The sequence below is a fragment of the Adiantum capillus-veneris genome, chromosome 19 (assembly GCF_014529385.1).
Source record: "Adiantum capillus-veneris isolate H3 chromosome 19, ASM1452938v2, whole genome shotgun sequence".
Classification (NCBI taxonomy): Eukaryota; Viridiplantae; Streptophyta; class Polypodiopsida; order Polypodiales; family Pteridaceae; genus Adiantum; species Adiantum capillus-veneris.
In genome coordinates this window covers 67,877,148-67,890,328 of record NC_140949.1, presented here as the reverse complement: position 1 = coordinate 67,890,328, position 13,181 = coordinate 67,877,148, and the positions used below count along the sequence as shown (strand labels likewise).

Genomic DNA, 13,181 nt, shown 5'->3' with positions numbered 1-13,181 from the left:
AAAGATAACCTAGCCCCAATTAATCCATCTTGCACCAAGGATGAGGAGATAATGGAAGAAGATGGTACATACAAGAAAATCAAGATCAAGGATAGCTGGGGCTATCTCTGGGAGAAATCTTGACGACATCCTACACATCAAGGGGCAACGTATCTCAAACATCTACATAGATGGTGGCACACAAATATGCGTCATGAGTGAGAAAATGTTGCACCATCTAGGCCTAGAGGTAAGTAGGCTGGCACCTTGCCACACTAAAATGGCAAATAACATTAGAGTGAAGTGCATAGGTATTATGAATTATGCAGTCAAAATGAAGGTATTCAACACAGAAGTGGAGGTAGAAATTTTTGTCATGCCACACAAAGGGGAGGGCTACCGTATCATTCTTGGAAAAGCATGGCTCATGGCTATGGAGGCTAAGCAAGACTGGTGTACCAGAATGATTCAAATGTAGGATGCAAAAGGGAAGTCCATATTCTATGACATGAAGATTGGAAGCAACGCAACATGATCTTGGAGGCATCAAAAGATGAGTTCACCAGCGACTCTTTGACCACTTAGGAGAAGAGACGACAACAACCGAAGAGAGAGACAGTAGCATCAAAGTGATGGGGGTTATCCTCAAAGACCCAAAAAGATTGATACAATCTAAAACACCATAGGAGAACCAAGAGGGACCATTAGGTACGCAACCCTTCGTGGATAAAAGTAAGTTACATTGGATGCTCTCGAATGAGTTGACTGGTGCAGAGAGGAAAGAATATGTCTCTATGCTAGGTAACTTCACCACGTTGTTGATGGTTATGACAAGATCATAGGCATCACAGTGGTACAACACCGCATAAGACTTAAGGAAGTAAGTAAGCTTGTAGTGAAAAAGCTCAAAAGGCTTGGGGTAATTCAACAAGAAGCATTGCTCAAAGAGGTGAGGAATTTGCTACAGGCAGGTTTCATTTACCCCGTTGAAGACTCAGAGTGGGTCTCTCCAGTGATAGTCACACTAAAGAAGAATGGTAAGTGGAGAGTTTGTGTAGACTACAAACCTCTCAACGCAGCCACAAAGAGGGATCATTTTCCCCTCCCATTTCAAGATGAAACTCTCAATGAGGTAGCAGGTCATGAGCGCTACACAGTATGTGATGGATAATCAGGCTACTTTCAGATTAGCATTCTAGAAGAAGACAACTTTCATAACACCATGGGGATGTTTTGCTTACAGGGTGATGCCTTTTGGCCTCACTAATGCTCCGGCCACATTCCAATGCTATGTAACGTTTATCTTCCAGCCATACTTTGATAAGTCAATATTGGTCTTCGTAGATGATTTTTGCATCTACAGTTTTCGCTCCCTCCATTTGAGCAAGGTCTATGATGGCCTGGCTAGGCTGCAAGACTTGGGTGGCCAGCTTAACTTAGATAAGTGTCACATTGGTGAAAGCAAGGTCACTCTTCTTGGCTATGTAATTTCAACAAAAGGGATTGAGGTTGACCCTAGCAAGATTCAAGCTTTAGTATCTCTGTCATCACCCACCACAACTAAGCAATTGGTCTCTTTCCTTCAGAAGGTAAGGTATTTGAGCAGGTTCATTCACTTGCTCTCTCATGTGGTTCTCCCTCTACAACAAATCACACATAAAGATGTATTCCTATGGAGTGAAAAAAATGAGAAACAGTTTACCGAAGTGAAACAGATCCTGGCTACACTTCCCACCATTGCACCCCTAGATGGGACAAGCCATTTTATGTGAACCCCAATGTAGGACGTGATACACTTGGAGCCATACTAATGCAAAAGGACCCCCAAACCTCTTTTATGTATCCTATCTACTTCTCTAGTTGTGTCATGACCCCAATAGAAAAAGGACTCACCGCAGTAGAGCACATGGTGCTTGTATTAATGTTTGCCACTATAAAGTTCTACTCTTATCTATAGCCTAGACCCTTTGTAATTTTGACAATGGAAGAGGTCTTTCCGTATGTGATGCAACACATGGATGTCTCATCTAGAATCTCTAAGTGGCTTGTTAGATTACAAGAGTTCGATTACACCATGCAGGTAGAAAAATCCACCAGGGCTAGTCTAGCACGTGTTCTTACTCATCGTCACTATGAGAAGGAGAAAAAGGTCAATACACGGAAGGTAAAGAAGCGACACCAATGGTAGAAATTCCTAAGCTAGAAAGAGCTCATTCTCTTTTCTTTGATGGAGCATACAAAAGAACAGTGGACCAGTCTGCAGCAGCTGGCATCATCATTTTCAATGCGAAAAAGGAAAAGGTATTCTCTATTGGGTAGCTGTTACACTCCCACTCCAACAGTGAAGCAGAGTATGTGGCTTTAATTCTTGGATTAGAACAATGTGTTTTGCAAGGGATTCAACGCCTAAATGTGTTTGGCAATGCTATGCTTTTGATAAAACAAATAAATGGCACTTGGATTTGTAAAAATCAGGTTTTACTTAAAAATTACGCCAAGTTAAGGATCTTTTAAGAAAGTTTGAAACAGTGCAGTTATTTCATGTCCCTAGGGTAGAAAATCAAGAGGCAGATGCTCTAGCCAAGGAGAGAATACAAGATGTTCCCATAGGAGCAATCAAACTAAAACTACCCCTCTTTCAAGGTAGCGATGCTATGCGTGATATCATCAGCTTCTTCGATACAAGAGAATGTCCTGAAGGGTACACCAAAGGTCAGAAACAATGGCTTGTCCAAAAGGCTACAAGATACCGCCTTGTGAACAACAACTTATATTGCAAGGGCAAAGACCAGATTCTCAGGCGAGTGCCAATCTCCAGTGAAATCCAAGAGGTAATCTCAAGTTTCCATGATGGTGTCTGCAATGACCATTTTGCTCTAGATATTACCAGTAGAAAGATTCTACAGGCAGGATACTCTTGGCCTAGTCTGGACAGGGATGTGCATCATTGGTGTAAAACATGCAAGGCTTGTCAAGTGTCACTACACTAACCTATGAGCCACAGACTCATATCATCTCATATGGTCCATTTGAGAAGTGGGGAATAGATACAATTGGTCCTTTACCAAGGGCCCAATCAGGTAAACTATACATTCTAGTTGGTGTAGACTACATGACCCAATGGGCAGAAGCAGCAGCCACCACGTGCATTACAACCCAAGAAGTGGCGGATTTCATATTGAGCACATTTGTTGCCATTTTGACACACCTCTGGAGATAATATCTAATAGAGGGCCAGGTTTCAGAGGTGATTTGGTGGGAGAGCTGATGAAAAAGTTAGGCATTACACACTGACATTCCACCCCATACTATCCACAGTGCAATGGTCTAGTGGAAAAGGTAAACGGAATGATCTATAAGATCATCACAAAGCAGATGAATAACCACACAAGTGATTGGGATAAGCATCTCATGGTCGCTCTTTGGGCCTACCGCATGACATTTCAAAAATCACTAGGTTTCACCCCATTCCATCTGGTATATGGGAAGGAGGCCATTCTACCCATTAAGGTACTGATAGCCAGCATGGCTAGCCAATTATAGCACCCAATTGCCCATCTTTGCAACCACATCCTGGATGTAGAGAGGCTTCAACTGGATAGGGAGGATGCAATCAATCACCCCTCCATTATCACCAGAGGACAAATCCTCTCTCTCTCCTACTCGGCTCCACCAACAACCTCTCTCTCTCTCTCTCTCTCTCTCTCTCTCTCTCTCTCTCTCTCCCCCCCCCCTATGTCACCAAGCCCAATGGGCGCATAAAAAAAACTTTCTCTCTCTCAAGGGCCACCATGCGTGGGACAAGAAGTCTCCCTCTCTCTCTTTCATTATTCACACACAATCTCACTATAGTCTCTCCCCACCCCTCTTGTCCATATTGTCTCGTCCATACTCTCTCTTTCTCCCTCTCATGGGCCGCCATGCCACTCCCTCTCTCTCCCCATCACGCACTCTCATCCTCTCTCTCTCTCTCACACACACACACATACTCATCCTCTCTCTCTCTCTCTCTCTCTCTCCCCCCATCACACACTCTCATCCTCTCTCTCTCTCTCTCTCTCTCTCTCACACACACACACACACACACACACACACTCATCCTCTCTCTCTCTCTCTCTCTCTCTCTCTCTCTCTCTCTCTCTCTCTCTCTCTCTCTCTCCCCCCCCCCCCCCCTTGTTCAGCCCCTACTCTCTCTCTCTCTCTCTCTCTCTCTCTCTCTCTCTCTCTCACACCACCCCTTGATTCCCCTTTACCTCTCTTGTCTCTTCCTTGGCCGCCATATAGCCCGCAAGGAGTCTCTCTCTCTCTCTCTCTCTCTCTCTCTCTATGTACACACACACACACATACACTCTCTCACATACACACACACACACACACACACACTCCACACCCCCCCTCATCCTCATGCTCTCCCCCTGGCCCACACCTCCCCTCACCTCCTTACTCTCGCTCCCTCTTCATCATCTCACTCCCGCCCTCGTTCCAATGTAAGCCCGCCATGGAGCTGTGCAGCAGTAGCTCTCTCTCTCTCTCTCTCTCTCTCTCTCATGATTCACACACACACCCCCTACCTTGCCCCCTCCCCCCCCCCCCCCCACACACACATACATGCACACACACATGCGCGTGCGTGCGTGCGTGCGTGCACACACACAGACACGTGCGCACACACACACGCACACACACACACATGCTCGTGCATGCGCACGCACACACACACACACACACACACACACTCCCCAACCCCTCACCCCCCCCCCCAGTGTTACCATGCACCGAGAGATTTTTTCCGAGCAAGGAAAAACCCGAGCAAGTGTTTGTACACGATATAGTACATTTTATCGTCAACAAAATATTTATCATTTGTTATTCATGCACGACAACAAAAAGGGTTATCAATGGATATACTACCTCCTTAACTCCAAAAGATCAAAGTTTAATGTTAAGAAACTAAACACAATATTTGAAAATATTATCTTCTCTCTTAGGCTCGCTTTGGCTTCACATGTTTGAGCACAAAGTAAAATTGATAGACTAATAAGAGCTCTAGCCCTATACTTAATGCTTAAGTCCCCGTAATTTTCTTTTGGTAAGGTCATTTGTAGTGCTCCTGTGTCTAGTACTTTGGTTCTTGATTTTCATTTATACTTGAGAGCACGTGCATCCTTTCTCATCCTAGACTCATCAATTTGGTAGCACCTCATTAGTTCATTTATACACCAACCATCTTTTCCATGTCGTCTTGCCAGTAAGTCCCAACAATTTTTGGGGAAAAAAAGTACGACACAAATCCCAAGAGATGCCTATTGCAAAGACAAAGGATGGGATTGACAAAAGGAATAGGGTAAAGTCATCTACTATAGAACATTGGCACGAGCAATAGCGTGGGTTCAATGACACAGTCATTGACGACAGGGTGGCCAGGCAGGTTTTGGGGAGGCTTGGTTAATTTTTTAATTAATGCGCTGCACTATGCCGCGCAACATATGCAGCCTCCTATGTGGTTACCTCAGTTGACTTGAAGATGTGTGTGTGGAGCAATGAGAGTTCGAGTCCAGCTTGCTAAGTTTTTGGTTGGACAAATTGCAAAGTGCTAATGCTGCACCCGTTGGAATCTTAGCAAGATTGCAACAAATATAATAATGAACCTATCAGTATGTTGAACCGAGTAGTAGGCCAGTTGAGGGTAAGGGGAAAAGGAGAAATTTCGCCCCAATATAGAGAAAAGTAGTGTAAATCCCCAAAACATAAGCTTAATTTTCTTAAACTTTCTCTTGGCAAATTCAAGGAAAGGAATTTGTATGTTTGGAAAAATGGTTTTTCTTGAAAAGTGATCCCTACAAACGTTCTTGGTGAACACTGCCTCACAAAATGTAATTTCTCTGTCAAAAAAAGAATGATATTGGAGATTGGCTTAGATCTCTCTCTCTCTCTCTCTCTCTCTCTCTCTCTCTTTTAGATAAAGAAAAAATTACTCCATCACTCTAATTCAAGACAAATGTCACAAAATAAGACGTCTCATGTCTTGATGGGTATTCAGTATTAATAGACTAGATACCAATATTTGCTTACATAGAAGTCACAAAGTAGTTCAACCTTGATAAATGGTGGTCCTCCAAACAAGAAACCCATAGCATACACACACGCTATCTTACATCTTCCTCTCGAATCATTGACCATCGTCGATGTTGCGACGGCTTTGATAGAATCATGATACGTGATGATTACATGCATTACTTATTTGTTAAACCAAAAGAAAAAATTGTCAGCAATCATTTTAGAAGTCAGCAGGCAGCTTATTAGTTCCAAAGGGCCACATACTGAAACCACACCATTGCTCGCACAAAGACACCTCACAAACTACCCGATCAATGCAATTATGACAAGGGCTAGCATACCTCAAAGATAAGTTTCAGTAACAAGCCAACTACAAGCACAGTGTTTGATAAAATATTGCTAAAAAGTATCCAAAAGCTATAAAACTAAACTCTATATCCTTTGATGTTACGTCGACCACGAGCTCTCTCAAACTTGCAACCCTTGGACCGAACATAAGGCTTTGTGTGACTATGCGGTACACCTCGAGATCTCCCAAAGTGCTTCACAGCTTCGCAAGCATATTTTGACCTCTCAGAAGTACAGTATTTGAGCCAGTTGGGGCCTTTAAAGAAAGTTGGTCAAATATGAAACATTCTCCACCAGCTTTCAAGATCTGGGACGGGCAGTTTCTGTAGAGGGCAGCGCGGTGACTTTCAATGCTGGAACTTCATACACACTAACATCGTCCATCACAGTTTCCACAATTACACCTCGTCCTCCTTCCCCTTCATATAACGTATGAGACGAGATAAAGATAGAGGCAGCCTATTTTACAAGTTCGGCTCATGAACAGCCGGTTCAAAAACACAGCATTAAACGGGCTGCCTGTCCTTCGAACGAGAAACCTGTAGAGCTTGACAATAAGCTTCCAATAGACATTGTCACTCCTAGGAGAAGTGTGCTTTGTCTTCTTATTGCGTGCCCTAGTAGGAAAGTTGATACCCATGGCTGCTTTTGCTACTGCTCCTAAGCTTGGGAGAAAGCCATGCTCCAATCCGCTCAAAGATAGGTAAGTTTGATCTCTTCGCATTCGATTGCTCTCGCCTGCCGCAACCCCTCTGAGAATCCTTCCTGCAGCGGTATTCTCTCTCTCTCTCTCTCAGTTAAAAAAAAACACTCTCTGAAAGAGCGCGCGTAGAGAGAGAGAGAGAGAGAGAGAGAGAGAGAGAGAGAGAGAGAGAGAGAGAGAGAGAGAGAGAGAGAGAGAGAGAGAGAGAGAGAGAGAGAGAGAGAGAGAGAGAGAGAGAGAGAGAGAGAGAGAGAGAGAGAGAGAGAGAGAGAGAGAGGCCTCGATGCTGCTAGAGAGAAGTGCTCTTGACAATGCAGCGGGATCGGGTAGCGACGACACTTGAGAAGGAGGTTACTCCTCAGTACACTATGGAACAAATTGTGGCAGTCAATCCCTAGAATCCAGACATCCTATTGGACCTTGAGGCGTATGTTCCGGAGCAGGTTAACATGCAGACTTACAGTTCGGATGCAAACCTATGCCTACTGCGGCTTTATCAGTTTGAAGTCTCGAATGAATATCCAAATTGTGGCAAGAAGGCATTGATGGCGCTTCCTGCACTAGACTTCAATCTTTGCATGTTTCTTATACCTGAAAAGCTTCAAGTGGAGACAGCCACATTCAGGGAGTTTTAATGGGATGATACTGCTAGAAATCGCCATATTTTGGAGGGTCTTCTAGGGTTTGAGCAAGCAATACAAGGATTTGCTTTGCATGTTCTCTCTCTCTCTCTCTTACCAGAGGCCATAAACATGGAAGGTTTATCACTAGACAAGTTTTTGGAGCATCAGATTGCTAGTAATGGTTGGTTTGTAGAAAAGCTTTTTGGTGGAGGACAACTTGTCCTCCCTCCCAATGAGCTAGACGGTGACAAAGAGAATGGAAGTAAGGAGTTTATGATGATTTTGGTCAGTCGCATGTCTGCATGGTTGGAGAGGTATGCATGCAACGTGCTGTTACCTGCAAAAATTTCTAGGGGTATGTTGGCGCCACTCATGCACATGTGTCCGCACCCAGCTTTGTGTGAGGCAATTGTGACACAACTTAAGAGGTAGATGTTGGACATCTTCCCGACTGAGCACGATCAGAAAGTAAGTAGAAGGTAGTTTTCAACGGAGAGAGAGAGAGAGAGAGAGAGAGAGAGAGAGAGAGAGAGAGAGAGAGAGAGAGAGAGAGAGAGAGAGAGAGAGAGAGAGAGAGAGAGAGAATGATGCCTATACATTCCGCTCGTAGCACAGATATGGAGGTCCATGGGGTGGACTGAGGAGGAGGGTGTCAATCTCATCGAGGGCAGGGTTAGATCAAAGTCGACGTGTGGTATCTCTAAATGCTCCTGAAGAAAATAGAGAGAACCGTAGACATGGAACCACTTCCTGTTGCCATGTGGCAGTTTTGAGAGATGTCTCTCTCCATTAGTATAGTTAGAGTTAGAAGTTGTCAAAAAATCCTTTCAGCATAAGGGATCGCACATTGGGTTAGTAATCTGGGTCGAAGCATGATGGACAAGTAAGCAGACCAGGAATCCCAAGCAGTCTAAGAACTTCGAGCAATGCTCATATGAACATGGAAAATTTAAGAGAAAGTGTTTCCACTAAATTTCTCTAAAATTTGTAGGTTTTCTCACCTTCTACTTTAAATTTTGAATATAAATATCAAAATTTATAGATGGAAATATACCAAACCTAGGTTTCTTTTGTTTATCAACATGGTTGGGTGAAAGAGAACTTTCATGGGGAGAATTTGTCCTAAGAAAAGTGTTCATAACTTTATCCACTTTACATACTCTTTTATCAAAGCACTCCTTATAATCCCCCACCATTACCACCTCCGTTGACACCTTTGTCACCACCATCTTTGGCAACACCACTAACTTTCCCACCCCCTCGATGGTGGGCTTCATATGATAGTTTGACCCATACTTTAATATATACCATGATTTTGAGTTCTCAAATGAATGACTTCATTTCAATAATAGAATTATTTTCAAGTTTTCACAATTTTCTCTAGAGTAACTTAAAAATGCGTAATATGGTATCGTACATCAGCCCATAATAACTTGAGGTAGAGTGAGAGATAGGAGAAGAAGAAGAAGTGAAGAGCTCGCAAACTCTCCTTATTCATGAGATTTGTTTTAGTGGCAACAACCTTACCTTTTTAGTGTAAAGCTCGTGATTTAACCCTTTGATTGGGGGGCTGAAATTGGGGAATTGTTTTTCATCACCCTTTTTATGGAAACAATGGAACTATGACATATTGCAACGATGGTATACATACACCAATGTGTCATATGTGATGCTTAATGTATAATAAACACCCAAATTGTTAACAAGATCTATGAGGTCCTGCGTGTAAGGAGGTAGGAATATGAGATTTATATCCAGCAAGGATCAATGGCGGTAGCAAATTGCAATGAGCTTCCAATTTTTTGAGGGCAACGATTTCCAAGGAGAGGAATATCAACATGCCATTCTAATGGTTCCAAGTGTTCTAACCCATCAAAGGAAACACTCTACCCAAACCTTGTTCAAAGGGTTTTGTCGGTCAAAAATTTGTGGTTGATTTACCATTCAAATTTGAGATTGATTTACCATTAAACATAGGTGCAAGCTTGAATTAATTTTTTGTTGTTGTGCTTGAAGTCACCAAAGAAATCATGTTTGGTTTTTGTTTTGTATATGTGCCTTGCCCTATCTCGCTCGTTTTAGGGATTGCTCGGAAAATCTCGCTCGAGCTTTGAGATTCCTCCCCCCCCCCAGCTTCTTGCCATCATTCTCTCTCTCCTTGCTCTCTCTCTCTCTCTCTCATGCTATCTGTGAAGCCGGTGTAGCAGCATGTAAATTATGAAAAATGTAAAAAATATATTTTCCCGCTCTCTCGTTCCTACGCACACACACTATCATTACTACCACACATACCCACACACAACCATATACATGCAGACATACATTCACAAGCACACACACACACTCACAACACCTACACCCTCACACAATTACAAACAGTACACACACACATATACGCACCCACAAAAAGGTAAAATTAAAAAAACCAAGGAACTCAACGTCGACATCCAAGAGTAAATAAGAAGGACGTCCAAGTAACGCAATAGCGACGTAAATCAAGAAGTGATGCCGAAGGCATGCCTCGGCCGACCCCGAAACTGGCAAACTCACTACACCAACGCACCAGCGAGGCCCGACATTCTGGGGCATCTTGTCCACGACGCATCTCTGCAGTAACATCCGTAGGGTATTAGTATTTTTCCATTTCAAGCCAAAAATCTTGTATAAAAAAGCCATCGTAAATTGCCACCTCTCTCTAGGTGATGGTAACAAAGGCCCACCTAGGAGATATCATTTAAAAAATTCTCCTAAGACAAAGCAAGGGTCAACCATCTGGGACCCACCTCCTTGCTTTGTCTCTCCTCATTAGGGCCCTAACCTAATCAGATTATCCTAACCTAATGCAGCCTGCACCTATAAAAGGGCACTGAGAGATCACTATGAAGGGGGACACTGGCAACACTCGAAGAGGAGGGAGAGGGGATTTTGGGGCAGCATTTTGGGAAAATACTCTAGGAGAGTGGTGTAACATCTTGGGCGGTACTTGAGCATTGGGGTTTGGGAAATTAGCACTATGAGAAGGAAGCCATGTCCACACCCTGACTCCAGGTATTTGCCACACACTCACGAGAGTAGAATCTCCGCGCTTATGAATCACCTCTAGAGAATGCACTATGGGCTCACTATCTATCTCTCTCTCTCTCTCTCTCTCTCTCTCTCTCTCTCTCTCTCACCATAGTCGCTATCTCACCGAAGCTAAGGTCTCTATAAATTTTGCATTGAATCAAGTTTCCCTCACATCCCGAGGGATTTCATCACCTACGTCTCTCTCTCTCTCGGTGTGCAGTGTTTGTGCTATACTGTTGTTCGTGTCCTAACCGCTCAAAGCTAGGTGGTGCCCCCATTCATTTCCTGTGGTCAGCTCGGCATGCTCGGTCTTGGCGCTGAGGCCGTCGGGGTCCATGTCGGGTTTTGTGCTTGTCAATGTGTTGCATCCATCTTGTGATCAAGATCTTGCTTTTTTGCGTCTTTTGAACTTTTTGGCTAGCTTTGTATGCAATTGTAGGATGTCGATATAAGGGTTTTGACTCATCTTTATCCTATACTCCAAAACTCTTTCCTGGGCTACACTTATATGGCCGTATATATCAAAACTATACATATTACTCAAAACTTTACACTGTATTTCCAAAAAATATTGAATAAGCCATGTAACTAGGAAAATCTTTTGATCGATGGTTTCTTCAATTGAAGGTTTCTTCAACTGATGGTTTCCTTGATTGAAGGTTGCTTCAATTGATAAAATCTTCAAAATCAAAGAAAAATTTGATCAAAGATCTTATTATATATAAGAGTCTTCAACCAGTAAACCACATAGTACTTGGAGTTGACTTTATGTGATTTGAGAGCTACAACGATTACAACTTGCAGAGGAGGTAAGCATCATTTGGCAAATGTTTCTTTTGTAACTAACATGTTTTTATTTTCTAATTCATGTTGTGCTAGAGGCTTGCCTCGCACACAAAATTAGTTTGCAAGTGTGTAGACCTATTCTAAGGTTGTGTAAGGTTGTGTAGACTTACAAGTCACATTGTTGGAATAGATAGAAACTAGCACTCCATCCCGTGGTTGTGTAGACCTATCGACGATCAAACTTTAGAGAGAGTTATAGGGAGTGTATAATCCCACTCGTGATGTGTAGACTCTAGAGGTTACCTCCTTGCACTTATGATGCATAGAATCCCACTTGTGATGTGTACAGGTTACCTCCTTGCACTTCAGAGATGGGTAGAAATATGTCATTTCTTTGTTTTGAATTGATAGACATATATCTATTTGATGTCTCTAAGCTTCATAGGACTCATGTCTTTTCTAATGTAGTTTTCCCCATCCTTGGTTGTAAACTTCTACAATTTCACATTAGGATCATCTACAAGCACACTCTCTAGCTCTTTCATGAATATGAATCTAGCTCCTCTCTCCAATGGGGGTCTCTCGATTCCCTCGTGAACTTTATCTTTGGTTCCTGTCACTCGCATAGTCTCAACAAGATCAAGATCATTTATCCTAAGATAGGCAACCCCTCTCTCATCGATACATCGATCTTCATAGTCAGCCTCAACTTGCTCATGGAACTCAAGGTTTCCCAAGTCCTCTCAAACATACCACTTATGATAAATGTCTACATAGATTCTTGCAACCTTACCATTAGTGTAATGGTAGTACAAATTTTTAGTGAGGAGAAGTTCTAGCTTCCATGAGGTGCCCTCCCCATTTCTCTCACTATGGTAGCTCATTTGAGGTTCTTTCTTTGCCATAAGCATAGTGAAGGCTGGTTTAGAAGAAGTGTTAGAGACCACTTCCTCCTACACAGATGCTAAGGGATCAAGGCTCACTTGGTTGACACTCTCTTCCGTGGATTCCCTACTCACTTGGTCTCTGGGTAGCCTCACACTTGACCAGTGCCAAGCTCCTGATCTCAAGAACATGAACAATTTAATGATTTCAAACTTGACGTGTTACATGTAATTTTTTTAGTTCCTTTGTGGTTTCTCTCATACTCCAACTCTTCTCTTGTACTAGCCTCCCTTCCTGTACAAGGCTCAATAAAAATTTGGACACAGATGGAGTTAAGACAAATTGGCAATTCATGTGCACCCCACTTTAGTGAAATACAAAACTTCATACAAGCTACAATGATCTCTAGACCTAGTAATGCCCTACAAGTCTCACTTGAAAAGGTGGAACCAAAATTGATTGAATTTATTTGATCTTCACACTTTGTGGGAGAAAATCCCGATTTTCTCTTGCCTAAGGTCCTTTGAGGTATTTTTTTCTTTCAATTGGCTCAAAGAATCATTGACCAGTCCATACAACTTACCCTTGCAAAACATTTTGACTCTTTTGATGGTCTCATGAGTCTTTTGACCTTCCTTTAGTTAGCCTTCTAGATGGAAATTGATTTCATCTCTTGCATAAGAGAGTAATTCCAAATTTGATTATGTGAGTGTGTTCCTTACCCTAGAAACTT

General features: G+C 42.7%; 2 pseudogenes; one reads left to right on the top strand and one right to left on the bottom strand.

The window, feature by feature from the left end:
- Nucleotides 1–6,462: 6,462 nt before the first annotated feature.
- Nucleotides 6,463–7,025, bottom strand: LOC147434183 (large ribosomal subunit protein eL18 pseudogene; annotated as a pseudogene).
- Nucleotides 7,026–7,399: 374 nt separating this feature from the next.
- LOC147434182 (eukaryotic translation initiation factor 3 subunit K pseudogene) lies at nt 7,400–8,143 on the top strand (annotated as a pseudogene).
- Nucleotides 8,144–13,181: the final 5,038 nt, after the last annotated feature.